At 35.4% G+C, this 26,904-nt stretch overlaps 1 protein-coding gene across 5 annotated transcripts in view; it reads right to left on the bottom strand.

The window, feature by feature from the left end:
- The window catches only part of LOC136836045 (uncharacterized), a 490,804-nt gene extending 464,130 nt beyond the window's left edge, over positions 1-26,674 (bottom strand). For all 5 annotated transcript variants that reach the window (XM_067099927.1, XM_067099930.1, XM_067099931.1 and 2 more), the window contains exon 1: positions 26,278-26,674. The gene's annotated coding sequence lies outside the window, so the exon portion shown is untranslated. The remainder of the gene's footprint in view (positions 1-26,277) is intronic.
- Between the last annotated feature and the right edge of the window lie 230 nt (positions 26,675-26,904).

Genomic DNA, 26,904 nt, shown 5'->3' with positions numbered 1-26,904 from the left:
CAAAAACTCGATCACGAATTGTTACAACATAGAGATTACTCTGCATCGAGTTTTTAGATTTTTCAATCATTCTTTTTCGAGCCTTTTATCCATTTTTAATTCCTTCTTTAAATAACTCTTATATATACAATAATTTTTTTTACCTTTTCTTCGCAATTACCGAGATTATTTAAAATATTTTTCTTTAGTTTTCATCTTTACAATATTTCTTTATCGTGTTCATCACTTCGCCATCAACTGAATATTCCGTGCAAAAGCCCCATTTCCTCTTAATGAGATCAATTAGCTAGTCCGTTTATTAACAAATAAATGAGGAGAAATATGTTGCTAGCTTATGGTTCATGAAATGAATCATTTCAGATTCAGGAAATGTATGTATGTGTATATAATAACATATATATATATATATATACTGCTATATATATATATATATATATATATATATATATATATATATATATATATATATATATATATAAATATATTATATATGAAATGAATATTTCAGATTATATATATATATATACACAATGCTATATGTATGTATGTGTGAATTCGATGAAAATTTGTGAAAAGGAAAATAGTAAAAAGAAACTGGTTAGGCAAATCCCAACTTAATATACACAAGTAATCAAAAGATTGTCTGTATAAACTGACCGCACTGAGCACTTATCCATAGAGAACATCGAAATCGAGCAGGTACCATAGTGAATGACTGATCGATTAATTGAAAATCATCTAGAGATGCTACAGAAATAAGTACTCTCTTTTTAATCAACGAGCTGGAATATCTAAATCAATGTCAGATCCTTGTAAGTAGCCAATTCACTTGTTTGAGTCATAGAAAGTGAGAACTTACCCTTAAGTAATTATTATATTAAACCAGGCCTCTACAACGGCCTTCTCTACCCTTATAAGTAAAAGGACGCGTTGTCCCATTTCGTTTTCCTTATCCTCATCCCTTTTCCTCATTAGTTTAATCTTTTATTTTTCGTTTTATTTGCAATTAGCGTCCACCGGAGGTCTAGATTCCGACAGAGTAATTACATGTCCAATCTCACCTCTCTCGTAATTAAATGGTTTTCTCATTATCCTGCAGGATCCTTTTAATGATATCCCAGAGATTCTTTGGTTCCTAATAACATCCTGGCAAGGACTTCGCCCCACTCTTCTTCTGGGCGTCATTTAAGTTAACACCTGAGTAACCGGGTTTCAAGCTAAATTCACCCTTATTTTAAGAAAATTTCAAATATAGCAATAAATCCGGTTTACTCGAACTTTCATTATTTAATCAGGCAATCTAGTTTCCTTAACGAAGGAACAGACCGGTCTTTTCTTTCTGTATTTCCCTTTACTTCCTCTTACTTCTTCCTAATGAACACCATATTGTTTAGAAGCTTGAATTTCAAGTCAATGGCACCTGGGCTTGTTACATATGAATAGAGTTCATCTTCTGAATAATAATAATAATAATAATAATAATAATAATAATAATAATAATTTTGGACGAAATTATTAGTTATAATAATCACACAAACTGAAGCTGCTATTTACTGCCTCAACGTGACGACAGTGGAACAGTAACCAACCAAGCAAATTAGCCAATTTACCTTTAGTCTTCATTATTACATCAGGTCATTTACATACATACCCTCAAGGAAGAGCAGTCTAGTCTTTTGAAAGATAATAAACTATAATAATTTGGGAACTTAAGCTGCTGATGACTTTGCCAAGTCGACGACAGTGAAAAAAAAAAATCAAACAGTAATCGACCGAGCAATCTAAGGATCAAAGACGTCCAGTCAGTGTAGAACGTCAGTGGCATAGTGAGAGTTTGTTCATCCAAAATGCATGAAAGACAAAACAGAATTTTGCCAATCATTTCCACAAACCTAGCTTTCCGAGAGACTACCGAAACAAGAACGGTCACTGGAAAATCCTTAGGGTAAATGTATTTTGTCTGATGTCAAATACCATCGATATATAAGCAGCTTCCGGCAACGAAAGCTCTAATGCCAGATACCGCTGATCTGATGATGTTGAATTTGAGACGCTTATCTCCCCTTCGATTTCAGATTGTAAAAGACCTCTAGAATGAAAGGTCGAATTTTCACAAACTGATACTAAACAAACAATTAAGTCGATTTATCGCAACAATTACAAGGACTTCATACAAGTGTGTGTGTGTGTGTGTATGCGTTCGCGTACGGGTGGGTACCCCTTTATATGTAAATAAATGCGTAAATGCATTTCTTTCTCTCATGGAATACCACCACAAGAAAGATATCCCCGTGGTGTACCTGAGAGACGACAGAAATAAAAAAGGCCCCTTACTATAACAAACGTACAACTGTGGATTCTAACCTGTCAATCACAGAGAGAGAGAGAGAGAGAGAGAGAGAGAGAGAGAGAGAGAGAGAGAGAGAGAGAGACCCGTTGCTCACCTGCGAATACCTGCTGGTTAATGAGGCTTTCACGATCCCTTCTCCCCTTCTTTCCTGTGAGCTTACCTTTTTTTCTCGCTCTTTTTTTTCATTTAAGAGAATCAAATGGGAGCCATCTCCAAAGGCTCAGCAGACGAGCTGAATTCGTGAGAGCCCTCAATGGTGCATAGAAGGGCACTTCATTTAGAACACGGTTTAATACGCTTCTGGCCAGTGATGCTCGTTCCAGATTCACCAGAAAGTTTTCTTGGGGAGAGAACAGAAAAAGCAATAAACCCGAGAAGGAAAAGATAACTTATTGATAAAGACAAGGGATTTTATACTGTAGGTGATAACAGAATTGTTTCTATTTTGACACAGACACGCTCGCCAAACACTGACTACACTAAATAATAACAGCTGGAAGTGGATGAATTGAAGAAGTTGGTTGATACTCTTCAGTTAAAACCCTCAGCAGTGCTACATTAAGTTCAGTGTTTCAGTCTTGAAATTTCCCGTTAAAATGGAAGAAAAGTTTTATGGAACACTTTAAAAGATTTTACTAGAGCCTTGGATGCATCCACCCGAAGCAGAGACGTCGTTTCGTCGTGAGAGCCAAGAGAAAACCAATATAAAAAGAAAGAAACAAAGTGTTTTCTGACGAGGTTCAAAAATTCATAGAAAAAATAAATTATCCAGAATTGAAGATAATATTTTCAGAGATCCCTTGTATGACTCATAACTATGAAAATTATTGTATATGACAATTGCATAGTGACAATGTTAATAACAAAAGGGGGCTAACGTTCTCATATTACGATTACCTACAATGAAAATTCTGAAGGGATAACACTACCTTTAATACCAAACGTCTGTGAGAGAGAAATAATCGAGGACCAACCCAAATGGAAATAGTTATAAAATATAAAATTAAGATATGCACTGGGCACATTCATCTGTAGATACAACGGTCAGCATAAGTGAGCTAATAATAGCTAGATGTTAAGAAGTCATCCAGTTGGACACTGCATTAACAAACTAACGTATATTTTCGGTTAACCATACGAAATGATGTATAAGTAGATGACGGTTACTAGCGATGAAATAGGTAAAAATCATGCTGTGACAAAACAATGACGGCGGGTCTCATGTTGATTGAGTGAGCAACATCAGATTTCCCAGTAATACAAATCCTCAAAACACCAATGCAGCATTTTCTATCGTTTGAGGGTCCAAATACGGTAAGAGGGAGGTAATGTCAAAAGAATAAAAACTTTACTGTACGAGACAATATCAGACACATTGAATAAAACAAGAGGGATTTCGCTTATCATACATGAATGAACGAGACAGATCAGATGGAGATTCGCTGGTAAACGAATTATTTGATCAGATGAGCATTGTCTTTTGGATAAGAGTGGCATGCGTTGCATTTCAGAAGAATGTGTGAGCACTGTGAATGATGATAAATAACGTCGGAAGCACAGCACTTGGGTAATTTGTTGTGTGTGTACCGGTTCTTTCGTGTACACGAAGGCTCTTTTTTATGTAATATGTAATTGTGTGTGACCGACTTCGTGATGTGGAGACGTCTTTGGTATACATATACTCCATTCCTCGATCTTGAGAATTGTTTATAATAATATACAGTTCTGATATACCAAACGAAATGAAGCCTTTAGTAGAACAAGAGAGTACCTTCATACAATTAAAAACAAGAAAAATACGATTGAAAATTGGTAACTTTAAAATTGCGTCATCTCTATTAATATATATTCTAAGACATCATTTTTTTTTTCATAAATAAAGCTCATGTGTCTATTTTACAACTATGTATATTAGAATTAACCAAACCTAACTAAATATAACCTATCCAAACCTAATTTCCAATGGCATGCTTAATGTAATCCGAAACATCTTGTAGATATGCTATTGTTCTAGTGAAGGACTCAAATACAGCTAACATACTCCGAGGACCATTGCAAATAACGATGTTATCTTGTATTCCGCAGAATTATGACGTCATTCCTAACGCATATCGATCAATACACACACGTACATATTATGATGTCATTCCTAACGTATATCGAACAACACACACACACATACAGTTCATGAGGCCATTCCTAACGTATATCGAACAACACACACAGTTTATGACGTCATTCCTAACGTATATAGAACAACACACATACATACAGTTTATGACGTCATTCCTAAAGTATATCGAGCAACATACACACACAAGTATATCGAGCAACATACACACACACACATTGTGACGTCATTCCTAACGTATATCGAACAACACACACAGGCACATACATACACACATACACATTATGACTTCATTCCTAACGTATATCGAACAAAACACAAACATACACACATTATAACGTCATTCCAAACGTATATCGAAAAACACACGCACACACATCGATTCACAGGCTACACATGCAAATATAGTTTACATTCAGATAAATAAACTAGGACTCAGTAGTTTTCGCTGATAACGATCGATACTAACTTACTCAACAGTAAAAAAAATAAAAAATGGCATTAATGATCGGGATAAAAGGGATATGTATGCATATGAAAACAACTAACTTAATGAATATAACTGACCAATAACAATACAACTGATACAAAACCGGTAATATGCTCATATACAACCTGGTCTGATACAAAATTAGAATATGTTAATCTGCAACCGCATCTGATACAAAATTAGAATATCCTCATCTACAACCGCATCTGACGCAAAAGTAGAATATGCTCATCTATAACCGCATCTGATACAAAACTAGAAGATGCCCATCCACTTCATACAGTAACCACCAACAAAACAACTGTGTGAGAGTGGAATAATCATCTCAAAATGAAAAAAAACAAGAAGCTGAATACCTAATATAGATTTCAGAACATTTTACAAAAATTAAGAAAAAGCCACACTTTACAAAGAGCAGTTGCAGAAAAAACAGAGTACTCTTGACAATGAAAATGAAATAATGACTTACACAAACCAACTAAGAAATAAAACCAAATGAAAAAAATTTACTTCCGAATATATTCTTCATAATGCAGGACCAGAAAGAGAATAAGGGAAAAAAAACAAGCTATTTTCAGGGCAAATAATCTCCTCAACACCCCGCTCCCCTCAAAAAAAAAAAAAGAAAAAAAAATTGCAACACCAGATAAAGAAACAAACTTCCGGAACCGTCCGATGCCACTCCCTAATTAGTCGGCGTCGACTCACTCGCCCAACCACCGCCGAGGTGATTAGGCCTGAGTTTTGTTGCCCAGAGGAGGAATTTAGGAGTAATTAAGGGAGGAAAATGACGCTGCTCAGTTCTTCATACGTCAAGATTACGGAGACATAAAGTAATAACCGAGGGATTAATGTCGACCGGGAAACATCTCAAAGGCCTAGCCGGTATAGGCCTACGTCACATTGGGGATTCTTGCAGGAGGTCCTAAAGAGATTTGCTTATACCCTTTTTTCTGTATATTTTCACTTTCTGTAAAGTGAATTTTGTCTTAACTATTCTATCGTGCTGTGTTTTTTTGGTCACTGTGGAGGTACATTATCGAATATAAAGTTGTTAACAATTGTTCAAATAGACTGATGACTATATAATATATATATATATATATATATATATATATGATATATATATATATATATAAATATATATATATATATACTATATATATATACATATATATATATATATATATCATATACTGTATAATGTATGTGTATATAAACACAGACAAACACACACACACACACACACACATATATATATATATATATATATATATATAATATATATATATATATATATATATATATATATATATATATATATATATATATATATATATATATATACATATATGTGTATATTATATATATTTATATTATATATATATATATATATATATATATAATTTATTTATTTATTTCTTTACAACCACACAAGCAATACGGAACATGACTACGCAATTCCAGTCTTTACAAACTGACCTAAATATACATGAAAAAAAAAAAAAAAAAAAAAAGACCAAGCCTAAGGACCAAGCGTCGACCGACAGAAAGGCGAGAGAGACACTTAGAGCTACCAATGGCCCCCACAAGGGCGAGTTTGGCCACCAATTGGAATACCTCGCTTGATCGAACGGTCCTGATAAAGATCGGATAATAGGACGGAACCTTCCAATCACCCAGCGTAATTCACCTGTTATTAAATCCTTACCATTTCATTAAGGACTTTCTTTTTGTTTCTGATTCCGAGCTTTCTCCATTACGTTTACGGCAGGCAAGTGAAAGTCAGGATACGGAGAAAATCTATTTCAATACCGACTGACCAGCTCTACCATTTATCTATAATAATAATAATAATAATAATAATAATAATAATAATAATAATAATAATAATAATAATAATAATATAGTGATTATTCAACTCTGTTAAGTATCATATGTTTTTTTCTATGCTAACTGACCAGCTCTACACAGAAGAGGTGACTTCTTAATTTTCGTATCTACCATTTATTTGTCTATAATAATAATAATAATAATAATAATAATAATAATAATAATAATAATAATAATAATAATAATAATGAGATTATTCATTTCTAAAACGGAATGTTCTATGTTAAGGATCATATGGTTTTTTTTACTACCGTAATTTCCGAGTTGTAAATCCTACCCGAAATTCGAAATTTAAGGATGAAATTTAGAGACGTGCAAAATATCGAAGATAAGAAAGTTGATCGTGTAGAACTCCCTTCCCCCACCCCCCAGAGGGATTGGAAAAGGGGAGGGGAGGGAGTAATTAGCACATCAGCGGATTCGGTAATTATTTGCATTGATTATTGAAAGGAACGATTCCAGTCTGACTTTTGAAGCGTATACGAGAGAGAGAGAGAGAGAGAGAGAGAGAGAGAGAGAGAGAGAGAGAGAGAGAGAGAGAGAGATTAGGTTATCTGACTTCATACCAACAAAAGCTCTAGTCTTTCGGCTCAGCCAATACGTAAGAGAGAGAGAGAGAGAGAGAGAGAGAGAGAGAGAGATTAGGTTATCTGATTTTATACCAACAAGAGCTCTACTCTTTCGGCTCAGTTAATACAGAGAGAGAGAGAGAGAGAGAGAGAGAGATTAGGTTATCTGACTTCATACCAACAAAAGCTCTAGTCTTTCGGCTCAGCCAATACGTAAGAGAGAGAGAGAGAGAGAGAGAGAGAGAGAGAGTTTTTTCTGACTTTATACCAACAAGAAGTCTAGTCTTTGCCGCATCAGTACGGAAGAGAGAGAGAGAGAGAGAGAGAGAGAGAGAGAGAGAGAGAGAGAGAGAGAGAGAGAGAGAGAGAGAGATTAGGTTATCTGATTTTATACCAACAAGAGCTCTACTCTTCGGCTCAGTCAATACAGAGAGAGAGAGAGAGAGAGAGAGAGAGAGAGAGAGAGAGAGAGAGAGAGAGAGAGATCTGACAAGGTTCCCCTCGTGAAACACAACTCTTCCGTTTCCGATAATTCTGAGGAGCACAAAACCATAAAACTGTGACAAGGCTGAAGTAAATGATCACGGCGATGCATTTTCACGCAGCATACCACTTTCACCTTCTTCTTGAAAGCCCTCTGAAATGACTGTTAATCCGGAATGGCCGGGACTGTATATAAGCGTGAAAATCATGTTACATGAATTCAAAATGCAATAGATAATCATCCCAAGGTTATTTTTGCCATTTGACAATTTTTGACGGATAATTTGAAGAAAATTTGTAGAAGCGTAGAGAAACGACATGGATGTCATTTGCACTACCCAAGGATCTACTTTACTCTTTACAGGCAACGCAAAATTAATTAATAAATAAATAAAAACGAACATCTAAGAAAATGAATAATGTCCATAAGTAAATAAACACACGAAACAATCAAGGACATTATTCTTCACGACGTTTAAAGAGTAAATAAGAAAAAAATTATACAAATATTGGAATTTCACCAGGGTCACAGCCATGAAGCCATAATAATTGCCTCGTCTGTACGTACATCTTGATTGTTCTGCTAATATGTCGCTAATGACGAAACCGAAAGCGGCGCAAGGTTGCCTGCATTCTAGCAGACAGTCAAAACTACAAATCTGATAAGCACAGCGTCAAGTCTGAAGGTTCTTTCAGAATTCTTTATCTTGTAAGAGAGGCAAAAGGCTGACGAAAGGAGATTGGTTATAAAAGTAGTTTACAGACTAGATATAAAAGTAATTAACTGATTGGTTATTGAAGTAGTTTACAGAAATCAAAGCTGAGAAGCACAGAGTCAAGTCTGGAGATTCTTTCAGAATTCTTTATCTTGCAAGAAGCAAGAGACTGACGAGAGGAGACTGGTTATATAAGTAGTTTACAGAAATCAACGAGTCATATCTCACAGCGCTCGCAAGAAGGATTTATTCTTGATTAAGAAGTGAAAATTGAAGCAAGGTACAGTTGAAGAAGTCAGCCGGCTAAGTGAGGGAGGGATAGCCAAAGAAAACGGGAGAAAACTAAAAGGCAGAAAGCTACGTCGCTGGGACAGAAATTATTGAGAGTAATGCGCTCCCTACTTCTTACCCCCACCCAGGGTAGTCGGACTGACCTATGGAGAACGGGCAATGGTCTCGTAGTTCGGTTTTCTAGAACTGGATGATAAACTCGAACGTGTAACGTGATGACTTAAAATTCATTAGTACTTATTATCTGGTCTTTCGCTACTCTTCCCTTATAGATAACAATCCGGCTTCAACGCAATCTCCCTCGTGTCTCTTTCCCCCTATTTACCTTTGCATCTTATCCTCTGTCTACCTCTGTCCCTCTGGCCACAATGAATCATTAAGGTGATGGAGTCCCCGTCTTTAATGACCGAATTTTATCGCATCAACCCTAGAGTTACTGGACCGAATCCTGTTTTCGACAAGCAAATAATTAATTCAAATATTTACGCAGATGACGAGTACACATACGCCTACGAATTTAATAATGATGTATAATAAAATATCAAATTCAAGTATATAATAACACCCTATCAACTTTGTAACTTAATTTTCGTCGTTGTTCAAATACAATAAATTCCTAAAATTACCAACTGAAGTCTCAATTCAAACTGATATTTCCACCTCTGGCACAAAAAGTATATAAAAAAAAAAACCTTCTTTAAGAGATTCATAATCTATGTTTTTCTAATAACTGATCTACTCTTTCTGTATTTCCCATTACCTTCTGTTACTTCTGGAGAATGAACACCACATTTTTCGGAAGCTTGAATTTCAAGTCAATGGCCCCTGTGGGCTTGTTCTATAGGAATACGGTTCATCTTATGAATAATAATAATAATAATAATAATAATAATAATAATAATAATAATAATAATAATAATAATAATAATAATAATAATAATAATAATCCTAAAATAAGGACTGAAACTGCAATCAGATATTCCCAGACTGGGAAAAAAATACACAAAAATTAAAACTATTTCAATTCTTACTTCTATATGAACCCCCTCTCTGCCCTGAGCATATGAATCGCTTGGAATCGAGGCGTGTGTGGGAAGAGGCCTATAAGAAGAGCCTCCTGATGAAGACGATTACCCTGGTAGGCCTAGTCTGTCATGAGTTCCTGATAGACGTCTTGATAAAAAAAAGAGAAAAAGTGAATGATGGATATTGGAGGGCAGTTGACAGGCGGGCATCCGATCGACCTTCCCTTCATCCAAAGCTGATTTGTGCCTGAAGTGTGTATGAGAGAGAGAGAGAGAGAGAGAGAGAGAGAGAGAGAGAGAGAGAGAGAGAGAGAGAGAGGTACATTGCTTCATAACCTTTTACCCGATTTAGTACTGCTTCCATTAGGGCACAAATCACCATTCAGTTTTAGGAATCGTCTTCAGAGAGAGAGAGAGAGAGAGAGAGAGAGAGAGAGAGAGAGAGAGAGAGAGAGAGAGAGAGAGAGAGAGAGAGTTTAGAGGTACATTGCTTCATAACTTTTTACCTAATTTAGTAATTTTTCCATTAGGGCATAAATCACCATTCAGTTTTAGGAATCGCCTTCAGAGAGAGAGAGAGAGAGAGAGAGAGAGAGAGAGAGAGAGAGAGAGAGAGAGAGAGAGAGAGAGAGAATAGGCACTGAACTAACTTAAAGAAAAAAAAACTCAATTTTGAACTAATTTAAAGAAAAAAACTCAATTTTCAAAAAACACAAACTAGTCTGAAGCTAAAACTCAGATCATCAGCTACACAATCTGAGCCTGAAAATGAACACAACTTTCACCAAAAATCCGCCTATATATTTCATACTTGTCTACAGATCTGACCAGAAAATAAGAAGACATGACAGCAACTGGTACACGTCGCATTAACCCACACCACTTTGGAAGGGAGAAAGTTGACGTCACTTAACCAAGTGATAAAACCAATTAAAGCTAAGTTGTGTGTCGGACGATAAAGCTAAGTATAGCAGTCCTCCTCCCTACTATTAAATGACCAAGATATTTAAGTTATCACAGTCTAGGATTAACAAGACGTCCATCACTAAGAGGTTCCATTGAAATATGGTATGAGATTTGACAGACAAGTAAATACTCTACGAAAAAAAAATGTTTCATTAATAAAGAAAAAAATGGAAATTATGTGATACAGGAGAGAGAGAGAGAGAGAGAGAGAGAGAGAGAGAGAGAGAGAGAGTGCAATAATCTTCGCATTGAACCATTAATATTACATTGAAGCTGCGATGATTGGTAACATTAAATGCTGTGACGGTAACAACATAAAAGCGACAACAATAATTCCTGATAATAATAATAAAAAATAACAACATACATTCATCTGCTAAAAACAACAAATACAGAAGAAGCGTAACATGTACAACAATAATGATAAATACAGAATCAAATGTAAACTTCAGAATACATTAAAATCTTTCGAAAACAAAACCGAAAAGAGTATTTTCATTTTGGCATTCAACCGAATATAACTACAACAGCGTCCATGTAAAAGCCTAATAATAAAATTCTCTCCTAAAAACATCTCAGAAATATAAAATGCAACACCTAAAAAATTAAAAAGCGAAAAGAAAGGGTCTGAAGAATGTAACACCCTCGAGCGTGGGCGGCTGGAGTGAAAGTGTAACTTTTAATTGCCCTTAAAAACGCCCCTACAGCAAGGGCTTGTTCTATGGGTGTGGGCGGCGTGTGTCATCTCCTGCTCCCCTTTACCCCTGCCCCATCGAAGGCTGCAGAGAGAGAGAGAGAGAGAGAGAGAGAGAGAGAGAGAGAGAGAGAGAGAGAGAGTCATTGTTCTAACTGGTTGGCGAAATATCGCATGATGCAAACGAAGAAAAAGAAGGGGAAGATGGTTCATCTAACTACACCGAGAGAGAGAGAGAGAGAGAGAGAGAGAGAGAGAGAGAGAGAGAGAGACATTGCTTCATAACCTTTTACCTGATTTAGTAATGATTCCATAAGGGCATATTTCACCACTCAGTTTCAGGAATCGTCTTTGCAACCCCTCCCCCACCCCCGCCTCTCTCTCTCTCTCTCTCTCTCTCTCTCTCTCTCTCTCTCTCTCTCTCTCTCTCTCTCTCTCCCCCCCAAAAAATCTTTCCACATAAATAAAAGTCTGGCATTATCATAAAATAGACATTAATTAGATAATACTATTACTGCTGTCAATATCATATTTATCATCTTACTGCTTCCAATTACTACTAAAGGTTAAAAATACTATATATGTATGCTCAAGTTATAAATACTGTTTTCCCATCATCCCGCTACTACACGGTAGAAGGTAGTTTATTACTATTTTCAGGGCTAAATTACATTGAGATCATAATTTCCTAGTTCCTATGTCAAAACCAGCAATAACATTTTATATATATAAATATATACATATATATATATACATGTATATATACATAATACATAAATATATATATATATACGTGCACTGTATGTGTGTGTGCATGCGCGCGAGCACGCACACGCTTATGGAAAGGCATGCAAATTTACATCTGTTTTTAAAAACCCAACCACAAATACGGAATCACCTTACACATACATACACACGCACTTCCGTGTGTTTCACACATATGCAAGAACACACATTTACGCAACTAATACACACAGCTAACTACCTTATAACCGGATCCATCGCCGCGGCCTACGCAACACCCACTTGAGGCCTGAATTTCCCTGGCCCTTGGGCCTACCTACTTCAGGCTAATGAGAAGTGTCGTCGGGTATCATTAGGGCGTAGTCTCCTCGGCCATGATAATGAGTCCTGGACGGAGGCCCCTCGATTTAAACGCCTTCATCTAGATCTGGGTGACAACGACGGTCCTCATCTAAATGAGGATCGAACTGTTACTAAGATAGAAACTCTCTCTCTCTCTCTCTCTCTCTCTCTCTCTCTCTCTCTCTCTCTCTCTCTCTCTCTCTCTAGCAATCTATCTTACAGAGGGGAGAGGTTTTCAACTTTTATTAGATGGCTCGCTCTCTCTCTCTCTCTCTCTCTCTCTCTCTCTCTCTCTCTCTCTCTCTCTCTCTCTCTCTCTCTCTAGCCATATTCCCTACCGAGAGAAGAGGTTTTCATCTCTTATGAGCCATTTATCTTTTAATTTCCTTCTGTGGTTAAGTTCACGGCGAGTATTCTTAAATTTTCCTTTGAATTTAGGTAAAGAAAATGTGTGTGTGTGTGTGTGTGTGTGTGTGTGTGTGTGTGTGTGTGTGTGTGTGTGTGTGTGTGTGTGAGAGAGAGAGAGAGAGAGAGAGAGAGAGAGAGAGAGAGAGAGAGAGAGAGAGAGTTCTAATTCCCTCTCCGATATCACAGATAACAGAAAAAAAATGTATAGCCTCCCCGAAAAAATCTTAACACAAAAACCTGAACGGACGTGATATGAAAATGAAAGGAAAGGAAAGAAAGAAAGAAAGAAAGAGAGAGAGAAATAAAAGAAACCAGAGACAAAGAAGAACCATTTATGGTGTGCGAGAAACACTATTCTTCGATTAACCATGATAATAAGTTAAACAAAGTTGAGCGAACTTCACTCTCTACTGTACGGATGTGACTTGACTAGCGAATGAGCCGGGAGCTGGTCCCAAGCTCCATGACAAATGAAAATCTTCATTTCCTTTCTCACTATTTGATTGCCCAAACTGACATTTTGATTTACTGTTGTAAAATTGGGTAACAAGAGCATTGGCCAGCAGCACGTCGCTGGATATGAGGCGTTGACTTAAATAATGTGTTATTACCAAAGCAAAATTTTCATAAAGTTTCCACCTCATATACAAGCATTTAAAAAATCTACACACGTCAATAATACACCGAAAAAACAAATGAATGTACATTAGTGAATACATAGCAGCCTATTACACCAAGGGAGTGTGGTTAAAAACTGAAGGAAATGCATTCTAAGAATACGAATAGATCTCTCTCTCTCTCTCTCTCTCTCTCTCTCTCTCTCTCTCTCTCTCTCTCTCTCTCTCTATATATATATATATATATATATATATATATATATATATATATATATATATATATATATATATATATATATATATAGAGAGAGAGAGAGAGAGAGAGAGAGAGAAGAGAGAGAGAGAGTCTCTCTCTCTCTCTCTCTCTCTCTCTCTCTCTCTCTCTCTCTCTCTCTCTCTCTCTCATTTCTGAATCAGGAAGAACTTGTAACTATTGAATTTCGAACACGAACTATAATACATAAAGAACCAAAAGGCAAGTGCTTCGACTACAAAGAAAAATTAGTATAAAATGAAAAAAAAAGAACTGCGCATTCCCAAGCAATACGAAGCTCCCAATATCCCCAGAATATAAAGGCGGGCCTCAAGAGCCTGTGGCGTAGTTTCAGTCTTTGCAAAGTTATCAGTATTTACGTATCATATTGCAAAACTTAAGTGAAACATGGATGTTGATCTTATAATCTATGATATTTTGATTTTAATGATTAAATTTTCAGTTGAGAGGCTACAAGAATAAATAAAAAGAATATTAATATAAGGACCAGCAAGCACATGTGCGCGCGTAAATACACACAAACACACATATACATTATATATACATACATATATATATATATGCTATATACACCATATATGTATATATATGCTTGTACTTGTGTACATCAAAATCTTAAAAAAAATATTGTTATAAAACGTTCCTAGACCTGAAACTATAACAACAGAACTTTTGTAAACATGAAAAAACCCACACTGCCCAGTACTATAAACACTGCTTTCATCCGGACATCAGTAACAAACTGCGACAAAAAAAAATCCGAGACTAGGCCTACTGGAAAAGATCCCACGAGAGAGAGAGAGAGAGAGAGAGAGAGAGAGAGAGAGAGAGAGAATCATAAAAAAAAAACACGACAGACCTTCAAACTATGCGAGATGTGATCCCATATTCGCTCACAAAAGGCTAGGCCTATCACGTGACTAAAAATGGTTCAGATTACACGGGTGATATTATACATTCTCAGGCCTAGTCTGGATGCCAGACTCCAATGTTTGTTAATTATAAATGAAGAAAATAGATAAAAATAAACGCGGTCTCTCCTTTGTTCTAACCATGAATCAATAATAATAATAATAATATTAATAATTATAATATTAATAATAATAATAATAATAATAATAATAATAATAATAACAACAACAACAACAACATGTTCGCTGTGCCTCTGGTAACCCGTTCAAGGAATTTAAGTTATGTTTAGTCTGGTCTCAAGATGAATGGGTGGCCACAACAAAAGGCCAGACGGTGTCGGCATACGACTACCCCTGTCCTTGAATACTAGTGGAGCTAGCGACCTCATCCCAAAGATGTTTGCTGAGAACCAATAAGGTATGTAACACTATCACGTACAACGCCCCCCGCCCCCCGACCCTTAAGGGCATAAAATTGCATATAATGAAAACACAGAATACCTATTCCAGCCATATGAGACATTCAAAGTCCGATGAATTACATCAATTTTATGTCAACAAAAACTTTCACATCACTCCGTGTTTATAGGAATAGGAACTACAGTCGCTACATACATACTCGTATCTGTCTCATTTGTGCAACTTGAATACCATCTACAACTTAAGCAACACGCTTTTCAGCAGCTAGCCATAAATGAAGTAAATAATCTAGTAAGCACTCAGTAACAAGTGATGATTGCCTAAATAAATAATAACAAAATCAACATTAAAGAAGCGTTCTGATTTGAGCAACTTGAATACCATCTACAACTTAAGCAACACGCTTTTCAGCAGTCAGCCATAAATGAAGTAAATAATCTAGTAAGCACTCAGTAACAAGTGATGATTGCCTAAATAAATAACAACAAAATCAACATTAAAGAAGCGTTCTGATTTGAGCAACTTGAATACCATCTACAACTTAAGCAACACGCTTTTCAGCAGTCAGCCATAAATGAAGTAAATAATCTAGTTAGCACTCAGTAACAAGTGATAATTAACTGAGTAAATAATAACAAAAATCAACATTAAAGAAGCGTACTAATAACCAAAGTATAAAAAAGAAAAAAACGCATGGCAACACGTTACATCTGAAGATACAGAAAAGGGGAAAGGTAGACAATGAATAAATAAAAAATAAATAAATAAATAAATAAACAAATACGATATAAAGAGGACGAACGCAATTTGAATTATGTGCAAAATGTGACTGGGGCGGGGGCGGGGGAGGGAGGGAATGGTGTTGGGAGATGATACAAGGCCTCAACCGCCATCAAAGCCTTCAGGCCTAAATTTAAGAAAATAAAAAAATAGACCTATGCTAATGGCCATTTTCATGCTTAACGGAACAATCTATTTACATTTCTCTATCTGCCATTAAATCCAGCTGTCCCTCCATTATGCGAATTCCTCTCTCCTTTCGGTGTTATTCCCTTGATGTTATTTGCATCTTTAATGGAGATATAACGAGAGGAGAAGTGGTCCTAATGGGCCCAGCCGTTACTGTAGTGATCCGATGTTGTTATAAAGGCACTTCGTTCCCCCCCGTGTTATCTGATGTATCATCAAGTTGTGGCCAGGGCCACGGAGACTTATCGTGTATGCCTTTTTTATTCCTTTTTTCTTTTTATTAGAGGGTTACAGTTTAATGGAGGCCGACTTACTTACACCACATCGCAGCTGTCCTCTCTAAATTAGCCAAATCGCCTTCAAGGACCTAAGTCTTGAAAGAGAGTAGATTGGATGGTATATGAATTACACAATACCAGTTTTCAAGGTTAAGCCTTTGTTATGCCCCTTAGGCTTATGCCTTAGAAGCAAATGAAAATTAATGAAAATTAATTACAACTTATGCATAAATGGTTTGCAAAGACGAGACAGATTTCAGAAAATCTATTCAAAAATGAAATAAAATATGACAACTAGCACATGAACACCGTCTACAACTTCACATAAAACAAGTGGAAATGATAAGTAGCCTACATCTCTACGACGTGTGTTTTCATAGGCTGCGAAGACCACATGCACAAAAAGGATTAAAAGAAAGCCCTCTTTATGAACGCCTCGGAAACAGCAGTTCGTGTTAAGAAATGAAGTCGACAGGTTCCTTTCCGATAAGGCGATACAAATCTGATAAGACTGGGAAAGAGACAGTTCTATATTTTTTGCCGACGTGCCTAGAGGCCTCCAGTCCAGACCTTCCCTGAAAGAGGGAGAGATGGAGTGGAAGGGGGGAGGGGAGTGGGATGGAGATTAAGGGTTACATGAATGGTAGAGGGCTGGGAGATAACAAGGGTTGTAAGATGTTCAGTGAAGGATGCTTAACTGAGTCAGTCAGAATCTGTACGATACGTTATCACCATGGACATTTACGAAATGTCACATGGTGACATATTCTTATTGGCTTCGAGTCTAGATGCTGATAATACCCAACTTCATATATGCATACACACTGTTGCAAAATTTAGCCTCAGGGAAACATTAAGATCGACAAACAACTTTGACAGTACCTGTTATTATAAGCATAAGTACATATATATATACATAGCAAGGTTATTGTTGTATACAGATATACATATTATAGTTATAATATACCACAGTATATAGCCTATATATTATATTATATATAGTATATATATATATATATATATATATGAGCAGATATATATAGTTACTATATAGTTAAGTTGTTGTTGTTGTTATAGACTATTTATCACATCACCGTGATTCATATACAATCAGAGTTACAAACGTCTCACTATCCAATTGCTCTCTTACTGAAAACAATATATATTTTCGTTATATGTTACCGAAGGGAATTTTTAGTTGATAATAAGTCCACCGTCCCGTGGGTCGAACCAGCTTATTCCTTTCTTGAGTTTCTAAATATACAACATCCTAATGTTAAGTTTACCCTGGGAAAAGAAAAGAAAAAAACGACAATATGCTTTCTTTTTTAGACGTCCTTGTTCTTAGACAAGATATTATTTTTAAAACCACGATTTTTAGAAAAAGAACTTTTACGGGTTTAGGGCCGAAACTTTATAGTTTTTGTTCTTTTAACTTTAAAATTAATTTAGTTTTTCTCTTGTCCACAGGGCTCTAACGCTAACTTCTGACTGGCACTATTCCAAGAGGAGGTCGTCTTTTTATGTAAATATTTTAAAGATAACTGCTTCCCTTCTGAACTGGTCTTTAAGATGCTTCACACGCTCCTAGACAAGTACTTCTCTCTAAGCCTACAATTTATACCGTTCCTAAATTGAAGTTTTATGCTAAATTTCCGTTTTTTATTGGGTGATACTTATAGGAAAAACGTTTCCCAACACATACAAAATAAGTTTGGAGCCATATGGTCCATTCCTCCGGGTGTTTATTTAGTACAAAGATCAGCGATGCCCCATAGTCCTCCGGGGTGTGTTTAATTGTCCCAAAACTTAATAACTTATATTGATCCAACCAGGAGTGATTCTTAAAGGTACTGTAAAATCTCACTGGGCAGTGCTACAGGACAGGCAGTAAATTTCAAACCCAGAGTTTTCTAAAATCAGAAATCACTTACAATGTGTAAAACATCTATTGAAAATAAGGATTTTTCAGTTTTTGGGCGAGCTCCAACAGCCATGAATGACTGGTTTTGGAATCATTAATGATTAAACGACTCGTCCCTTGTTATAGCCAAACCTGCCGGCGCACTGTACTTCTTCAGTCATAACGTTGCCATTGAATATTTTATATGTGTGTGTGTGTGAATAGGTTGTGTCCATATCTTCATTTTTTATATGTATGTTTTTTTTATATTACAGATATTTTAGAGATTTTGTTATGCACATATTTTTAAAATATGCTTTAATTGTTTTATTTTTAATTTTTTTATTTTGTAGTCCAGTTGTGCTTAATGGGAAAATTGTCCATTAAATTTTTTAGACAGTTTATGTTAGAATCGGACTCGAAAAAAAAAAGACAGCCATTTATAAAATCCTCTTTGGAATAAATTGAAAGTCGTTCATGTTTTTGTGTCTTGTACTCCCATTGATGTATAATCACATAAACCGCTGTTTATGTTATTGATTCAAAAATGCGCCGAAGAACTCTTTCAGCTGCAATCGAGTTTTCTGGGTTGCAATGGAACTTCAGCCAATCTTCTATGTGGTTTCAGTATACTGACTGTATGATCCGCGGCCCTTGATTTTCATCACTCGGCGCGATGGTGGCCTGGCTATATCGCTGACAGACCCATGAAATGGGTAACTTTGAAAGACATTAACGAAAACTAAAAGGCAAAACTTGGCTGCAATTTGCAGTACTGTTTGATGATTGGACTGTGCCTAATGATAAACATTTAAACTTTATAAATCTAGCCCCAGTAGCTTTAAGATCTGCGGCCGGACAGAAAAAGTGAAATTACGGACATTGACAATAGCTAGCAACAATAGCGTTCTTTACAGAAAACTAAAAACGTCGATGAGAAAAGAGAATGAGAGGTTGTCACTAGTCTTCTTATAAGCATTATTTTTAAACCCTTTTAACAAAACCTTCAGGGATTTTTTGGAATTGTCAACTCTTTTGTATTCCAAGAACCTTAGATAGGCATTTCTATTCAACAGTCGGCCATTCAAAACGTACTCTGTTTTGCGCTTTTCCAATTATGTATTAGAGAAGAGTGACAATCATTCAAATTGCCTAGATAGTAAACAAAAAATCTAAACGCATAATGTAAAACATCCAGACAATCTTTTTGCAGAAAATCTAGAAAAGAGAGAGAGACAGAGAGAGAGAGAGCCTTTGAGAGAGAGAGGTGAGAGAGAGAAAATCGAGAGAGATCTGTCAAACCAACGCAAAGAAACGAACGATGATAATGGACCCAATTTTAAAAAGACCGATTTTGACACCATTCATGGAATGGAATTTCATCATTTGAAAGAAACCCCGGCCTCACGAAACCAGATAAAGAGAGATATATAAAAGGAACCTTTTCATTAATATTACGAAATCGAAGTCATTCCCAGATTATCCCAGCATACGATTGACTTCTAGAAGGAAGCTTAAATTTTCAAAAGAAGATTTCCAAAATTATTACCGGTTCGGGAACTCTGAAAAAAGGAAATTATGGATTAGGTAAGAAATTTATTAATGTTACCATGAATAAGGTTTTTTGATAAGCCTTCTGTTATCTTGAGCTTCAAATCTTTACTTCTGCACAGAGAACATAATCAGGAACAACAGCCCCAAAATCTGTTTGTGGTTCTGTTTGAGAATTTGATGAAAAACACTTTAAAAAATTGAGTCGAGTTGAATAAAAGATTTTATTGCAAGATTCAGACCGTTCATGACCAGCTCTTGACGTATAACGTCATTTACCAATGTAAATGGAAATTGACAGTAAAAACTTGAAAGGTTTTCAGAAGGAAAACTTTTTTAGTGAATCAATTGTTAGAGTTTTTTTAAAATCTTTAAGATGAAGAAAGGGAGAATATTTATTTCTTAACGGTAGGTTGTGCAAAAGGAACGAAAGGGGTTGAAGTCCTTCGGTCAGCGCTTTTTGCAAAGAATTTTGGGCAATGCCTGCAGTGACCGCAAAAGGTGTACTGTCCTTAGCCTGCCGCCCTTGGGAAAAAAACATCTATTATTTACTTGTTTAGAAACGTTTATTTATTTTCCTTCATTCTGATAATATAACATCATATCCAGGTAAACTAAAAAGAAAACGAAAATCAGCTTTCTTTTAGACGTTAGTTCTTAGAAAAACAAATTGCGATTTTTGAAAAATAACGTCACGGGCTTAATATACACCGATAGTTTTTGCCAGGTTAAAAATTAATTTCTGAGTTTTTATTATTCTAAAAGCAACTTATGTGACACTATAATTAGAGAATCCATTGAAAATCTTTATTTTCGTAAGGCAACTTTCTGGATAAATTATAATCACCATACCATTAACATGTTCCTTTAGCACCCGACAATCAAAAGACAAAATACAACATAAACCTAGAGGGATTCAGTGTTCCTAAATTGAAATTTTTATGCTGGGAAAATTTCCATTTTTATTTGATAATACTGACATCTTGAGAAAAACTTGCACAACAGATCCAAAGTAAGTTTGGGAGCCATTAAGGTCAGAACTAGCGTTAATGCACTAGCCGAAATCGAGTCTTTATTTAGCAAAGATCGTTTATGAAGTAAAAATGGTCCCAGAGTTACAGGTATCACATGCCATATATATCAATCAAACTTATATTAAAAGAAAACGCTGCAGGGCAAAGACAGCCGATAGACCCCTTGACAGATACACTGATTTACTAAGAGTATTAATCAAAACCCAATATACTGGAATATTCAGAAATCACTCCAGGTAAAAACTATGTAAACTTATATCAAAGAGGAAGGGATTTTTCTTTTTAATAAAACTGTCATCAAGTTTTACTCACATTGGGCAAAATTTCTGAATAAATTAATGATTAAACGGTCCAATGTTAAACAGCCAAACTTAAAAATCTAGAGACCTTGATGATCCTCTTAAAGATGAAAATTTAGATCTAAGATTCCCTTAAATTCTAAAAAAAAAAAGGTAATAATCAAAGTCTTTAGTAAGTCAATTTTTTTTATATTGTATAATTTAAAATTTTGTTTTGTTTTACCTTTTAATGTCCCTTCTATTTTTAATTTATTTTTATCCATTGAGAAGGTAATTTTAAAATCATGAGAACAGATTTCAATTTATGTTATTTAATTAAACAACGAAAATAATGGCATGAAATTACGAAACGTCGGGAATACCAAAGGCGGCAAAGTCTAAGCGTCCTCCATTGATGAAAATCCTACGCTGCTGGGGACATAGGCTAGGCTCAGGAGGCTGGGACCCTGGCCAGCCAGGAAGGTCTCTTTCGTCAAGTAAACTAACTCCAACGAGTCCCCAACTAATTAAGCACCTCCATACATATGCTAAGGGTACTGAGGATTAGAGGGGAATGATCATTTGACCCCTCAAGTCCGGAGAATATTATGGTGCTGACTTACTGGCGGAAATTTAGAATGTCATTACTGAAAACTGGAAAAGCAAAACTTGATTAATTACACAGTAAATTTCATTCAAATTTGTGCCTAACTTTGTGAAGTTAAGAAACTATAAATCTTGATATTCTTCAGTTTCAGGCTAGCATGTCACAAGGAAATTACTGCATATTGCAAACAGCAAAAAAGGATTATTGATAAATATTTATATATCGTTATACAGTTGCCGGTCAGAGGTTGATATAGTCTCTTGTAATAGCCATTATTTTTAACTTCTTTAACAAAAACTATACAGGATTTTATTGACAATGTAATACAAGCATAATAAGAAGCTAAAAACTTCCGCTATTTCTATCCAGTTTAAACGAGGTCCTGTTTTTAACTTTTCCAATTATGTACTTATCTAAGAGTGATAATTTTACACACACACACACACACACACACATATTTATATTTATCGCCTAACTTTAAATATAATATATATATATTTTTATATATATAATCCATTATATACAGAGACTTAAATCGCAGACTTTTACGTATAAATGGTAGCTCTTCCAATAACAAATCACTTATTTGATAAAAAAGAAAACACTTTCAGAAAAAAACACCAATGATAGATCATAAAAAAAAGACCATAACCAAATTTCTACAAAGATAAGGTCACAAAAGAAGACTTCATAAAGAGAAACAGATGACAGAGCAAGAGCGAGCTAACAGGTGCAATAAACTGGTGAGGACTTCGAAAATGGAAGTATAAATGATGACTCGGTACAGTGTCATAACGGTCTGGAGATTATAAAAAGATTTTCAAAATCGGAAGATAAAATTGGGTGGAGAGAACAGACGTTCTTTTGTTTCATTTTTTTTCAATGAAACTATCAAGAATTGTTTGTCATTTTATTGTCATTACGGTATTTAGCTTCGTGTACCAAAGATTCATAAACAAGGTTCGTTGCATTGCTACCTATCCTGGCACTCAACGCCCCTAATTTTAAACACGAAGATTTGGGGTTCCTATTTTTCAAAAGTCTTTAATCAAATCTTATCACTTTAAAAATTCAAGTCAATTTAAAGAAAAGATTTTATATACAAAAAAAAAAAATCACTAAGAAACCAACATTTCGCACGATAACCAATTATGCAGGTAACATCTGAACAAGAAACTGATCTCCATCCTTACCGACAGTTCCTTCAGTAACGCCTCAAGATACCCGTGTGAACTTGGCCTCAAACAATGCAATTAGGTATCGAGGGCAAATTCATACTGGATAGCTGGAAGGAAACCACACGCATCGTTACCTCTACGACGATGTACATCCGTCCAGGAAGTCTTTGCCAACTTGATTTTAAAGTGAGTCCTGACGAGCACTTCCAGATGATAATGTGCATTAGAAATGCACCGTCAGTTTTTATGTAAGCGCATGTTGATGATACGCACATGCTATTTAGACATAATATTTGCAGTTCATCAATCGTCAAATTTATCAACCCATCATAATGTTAAAATTACATCAAAGAAAACAGAATCAGCTATTCCTTTTAGACATCCTAGTTCTTAGAAAAACAATACCAAACGAATGATTTTAAAAAAGAACGTTTATCCTTAGGGTCAAACACTTAGAGTTTTTCCTTTAACTTTAAAATTAATTTCTTTACACATCCTTTCGAGCAGGGCTCGACGCTAACCCTCTGATTGAGAGCTATTCAGCAAGATGAGATGTTTTTATGTAAATATTTTAAGTCGAAAGCTCAGCCGCGGTCTCTATCTGCAACTGGTCTTTAAGATCGCTTTTATCGTTTAGCAAAAAATTCTCCTCAAACCGTACGTTTTACAGGTTACTATTCCTAAATTGTTTTTATTATTGCTAAATTTCCATTTTTATTTGAAATACATATAGAAAAACGGTTTTCTCACAACAGATCTTCAAAACCCGTTTAAATGCCGTTACTGGTCCTTTCGATACCTGTTAATCTTCTTCCTAAATCTTATTTAAGTACAAAAACACTTTAAGTTTTGAATGACATTGGTGTGTGTATATTGACCCAGAGTCCTAGGGCAAATGTAAAAATAGTTACTTATATTGAGAGAATTTGAGGCATCTGAAGGTACAAATCCTAGTCCCATGTACGAAGCTACACTCGACCACCTCAGATAACAACGGGTACAACCCAGAGTTAATCGAATATCTGAAAATCTACCGGGAATAAGTAAAACTTCAATTGAAAATAAGGAAAGGAGTTTTAGGGCGAGATGGTAGCAGCCATAGTATTGGCCATTTGGGAGGCATAGATTCACCCTGTTAAACAAAACCCACTGAAATAAACTTCCAGTATCGTGATCGCTTGATTACTGTTTAGCATTTTGTTACTGGGAGCTGACTGTCTGGTCCATATGCTTCGTTTTAAAACAAATTTTTATAATAGTATTTTAGAGGATTTTGCCTTTGAGCTTTTACGAACCCCTTTTTAATTGTCCCTGCTATTCGAAACTTTTATTTTGTAATCCAACTTAATTTTTAAATTTAAATTTAAACTTTTTGTGATAATCGCAGTATCTAATAAGCTAAAAAAAAAAAAAAAAGATTTCAGGCTTTACACAAGGTAAAGAAGGGAATAAATTGACCTTTTAGCAAGTTTTTGATTGGCTGACATCTCATTGGGAAGAATATATATATATAAAGACCTCGATCAGAACCTGAATTTCGGACGGCAGGTTGAATCAATATAGCAGCGGCATGCGGCATATACGATATATTTATATATATATAAATGATATATATATAGAGGGGTCGATTAAAATGTGAGTGGGCGTAGTCCGATATATCGGCTAATACAGTCAGTCACGGCATTTCAGTTCAAACTCTGATTTTATGGAGTATATCATATATAAATATAAACATCTTATTTTTGTTGATATTCAGTATTAGTTTCTTTTCTAAACATGAAAAGGATATACATATATAGATGACTTGTATATTTCTCACTACATACACACACACACACACACACACACACACACACACACACACATACACATATACATATATATATATATATATATATATATATATATATATATATATATATATATATATATATATATATATATATATATATATATATATATATTATAATCACGATTTCCATATATAAAATATGCTTATTGTATGTATATCCGCACATACATTAAGAAGATTATATATAAGAAGCTGAAATATATAGCCGATTTATATATCCCAGAAAATATTATCGCTTATTTGCAATATATATATATGAAAAAGCCTGGCTAAATTATTCAAGCATTAGACTTAGAGTAGTATATCTATATGGGAATAAGATAGAATTTATTTTGGTGATATATATCATATATATATATAATATGGCTTTGGATTCCACAACAAGTTGTAGGTAGCGTTGCTAGGTAACCAATTATATATATTAGCCATGTAAAATAAATTCTACATCTCTGAAAGCCTTGGAGCGATTTCAACAGCTAACTTGGTTACATAAGATATACTTATCTTTAAAAGAAACACAGTTGGAAGACATCATGTAGCATAAGCCTGTAGGCCATAAATTGAAGGCTGACATGTCTCTCTAACTGAAAATGACTCCAAATTGGTTACATGCCCATCGGTTATCCATATTAATGCATATTTAAAGTACTGCTAGTATTATATTACACGGCCACCAGTACAACTATTCCATCCCACTACAGTGATTTGCAGTTTAAGTTCAACTCCTGATCCAATGAAGTTTATACTAAAAATGCCTGACAATCATTAGACCTATGTTCAGCCTATAACCAATCATTCATCATTTACCAGTGACATCTTTACAAGTTGCTGTTGTTGTAGAAGGACACTTATAAGTAAAATTTTCAATAAAATATTTGCGTTCGGTCGATTTTGAAAAGAGCAAAATAGTAAGTTTACTACCCGTAGATTTCCTTGAGGGGTCCCCACGGTTTCACGTAATTCACCATAGGCCTAGTGGTCGATATATATATATAATATAATAATAATAATAATAATCAAGGGATGATTGGGATAAAAGGTTGTCTAAACAGTTATAAGCATTACATAACTAATATGAAACTTCCCCAATACTCTAACCTTGAATGTAATTTCCCCTGAGGAAGTGAATTAAACCATTTCTTGGGGGTGACGAGGTTGTTGAAAAATGAAAGCAAATGTTTAAACCAAAAATTCCTAAGCATAATCACTGCAATCCAGCCAGCTAATCCAAGTTAGGCCTATGACACATTAAACTGAGTATTTCCGGCTATTAACAGAATTTAAGCTATGGTTATCAACATACCTTAAACCTGTGTAGTAAATAGATCATTAAAATCCACGACAAGACTTCAGAACGTTGCTCCACTTCCTCGTTTCACCTAAAATTTAAAGGCGAAAAAATCATCGTCAAACGCAACCATTAGAATCCGGTCGAGGTGAAACATGGCTTAATTCACACGATATTTGCAGCTTATTCGAAGTCTTACATCATTTTCTTTATAAATCACTTAGTTCCACAAGTACTCTCCTTAAGTTTATGCACAGTCACTTTCTTATTTAGCAAATGGTCGCTATGTTCTTTGGAAAACGAGACCAGGATGCTGTCCGCCATGCGTAGTCGGGATGGCTCATACACGATGCCAGGAAGTCGGAGAGCTACTACTCACACGTCCTACCACCAGCACCCTCACGTGCGCACTGACGAGCTTCTCAGGTTGTTGTCTTAGCAGAGTCGCTCCTTTGGGTGCGTTCTCTTTGACTCATTTACTATTATCTATGTAAGGAATTTCATTCTCTGCCTTAGTATTTTACTCTACGATTCTAGACATCATTCAGGGAATAGATGCAGAACAGGACGTACTTTTCGGTTGTTATAATACTGAGGGAAACGCTTTCGTTCGTTCGCTACAGCGGCTGTTACACTTTTAAA

This window comes from Macrobrachium rosenbergii, chromosome 56, assembly GCF_040412425.1.
Source record: "Macrobrachium rosenbergii isolate ZJJX-2024 chromosome 56, ASM4041242v1, whole genome shotgun sequence".
Lineage (NCBI taxonomy): Eukaryota > Metazoa > Arthropoda > Malacostraca > Decapoda > Palaemonidae > Macrobrachium > Macrobrachium rosenbergii.
This window is presented reverse-complemented; position numbering and strand designations above follow the sequence as displayed.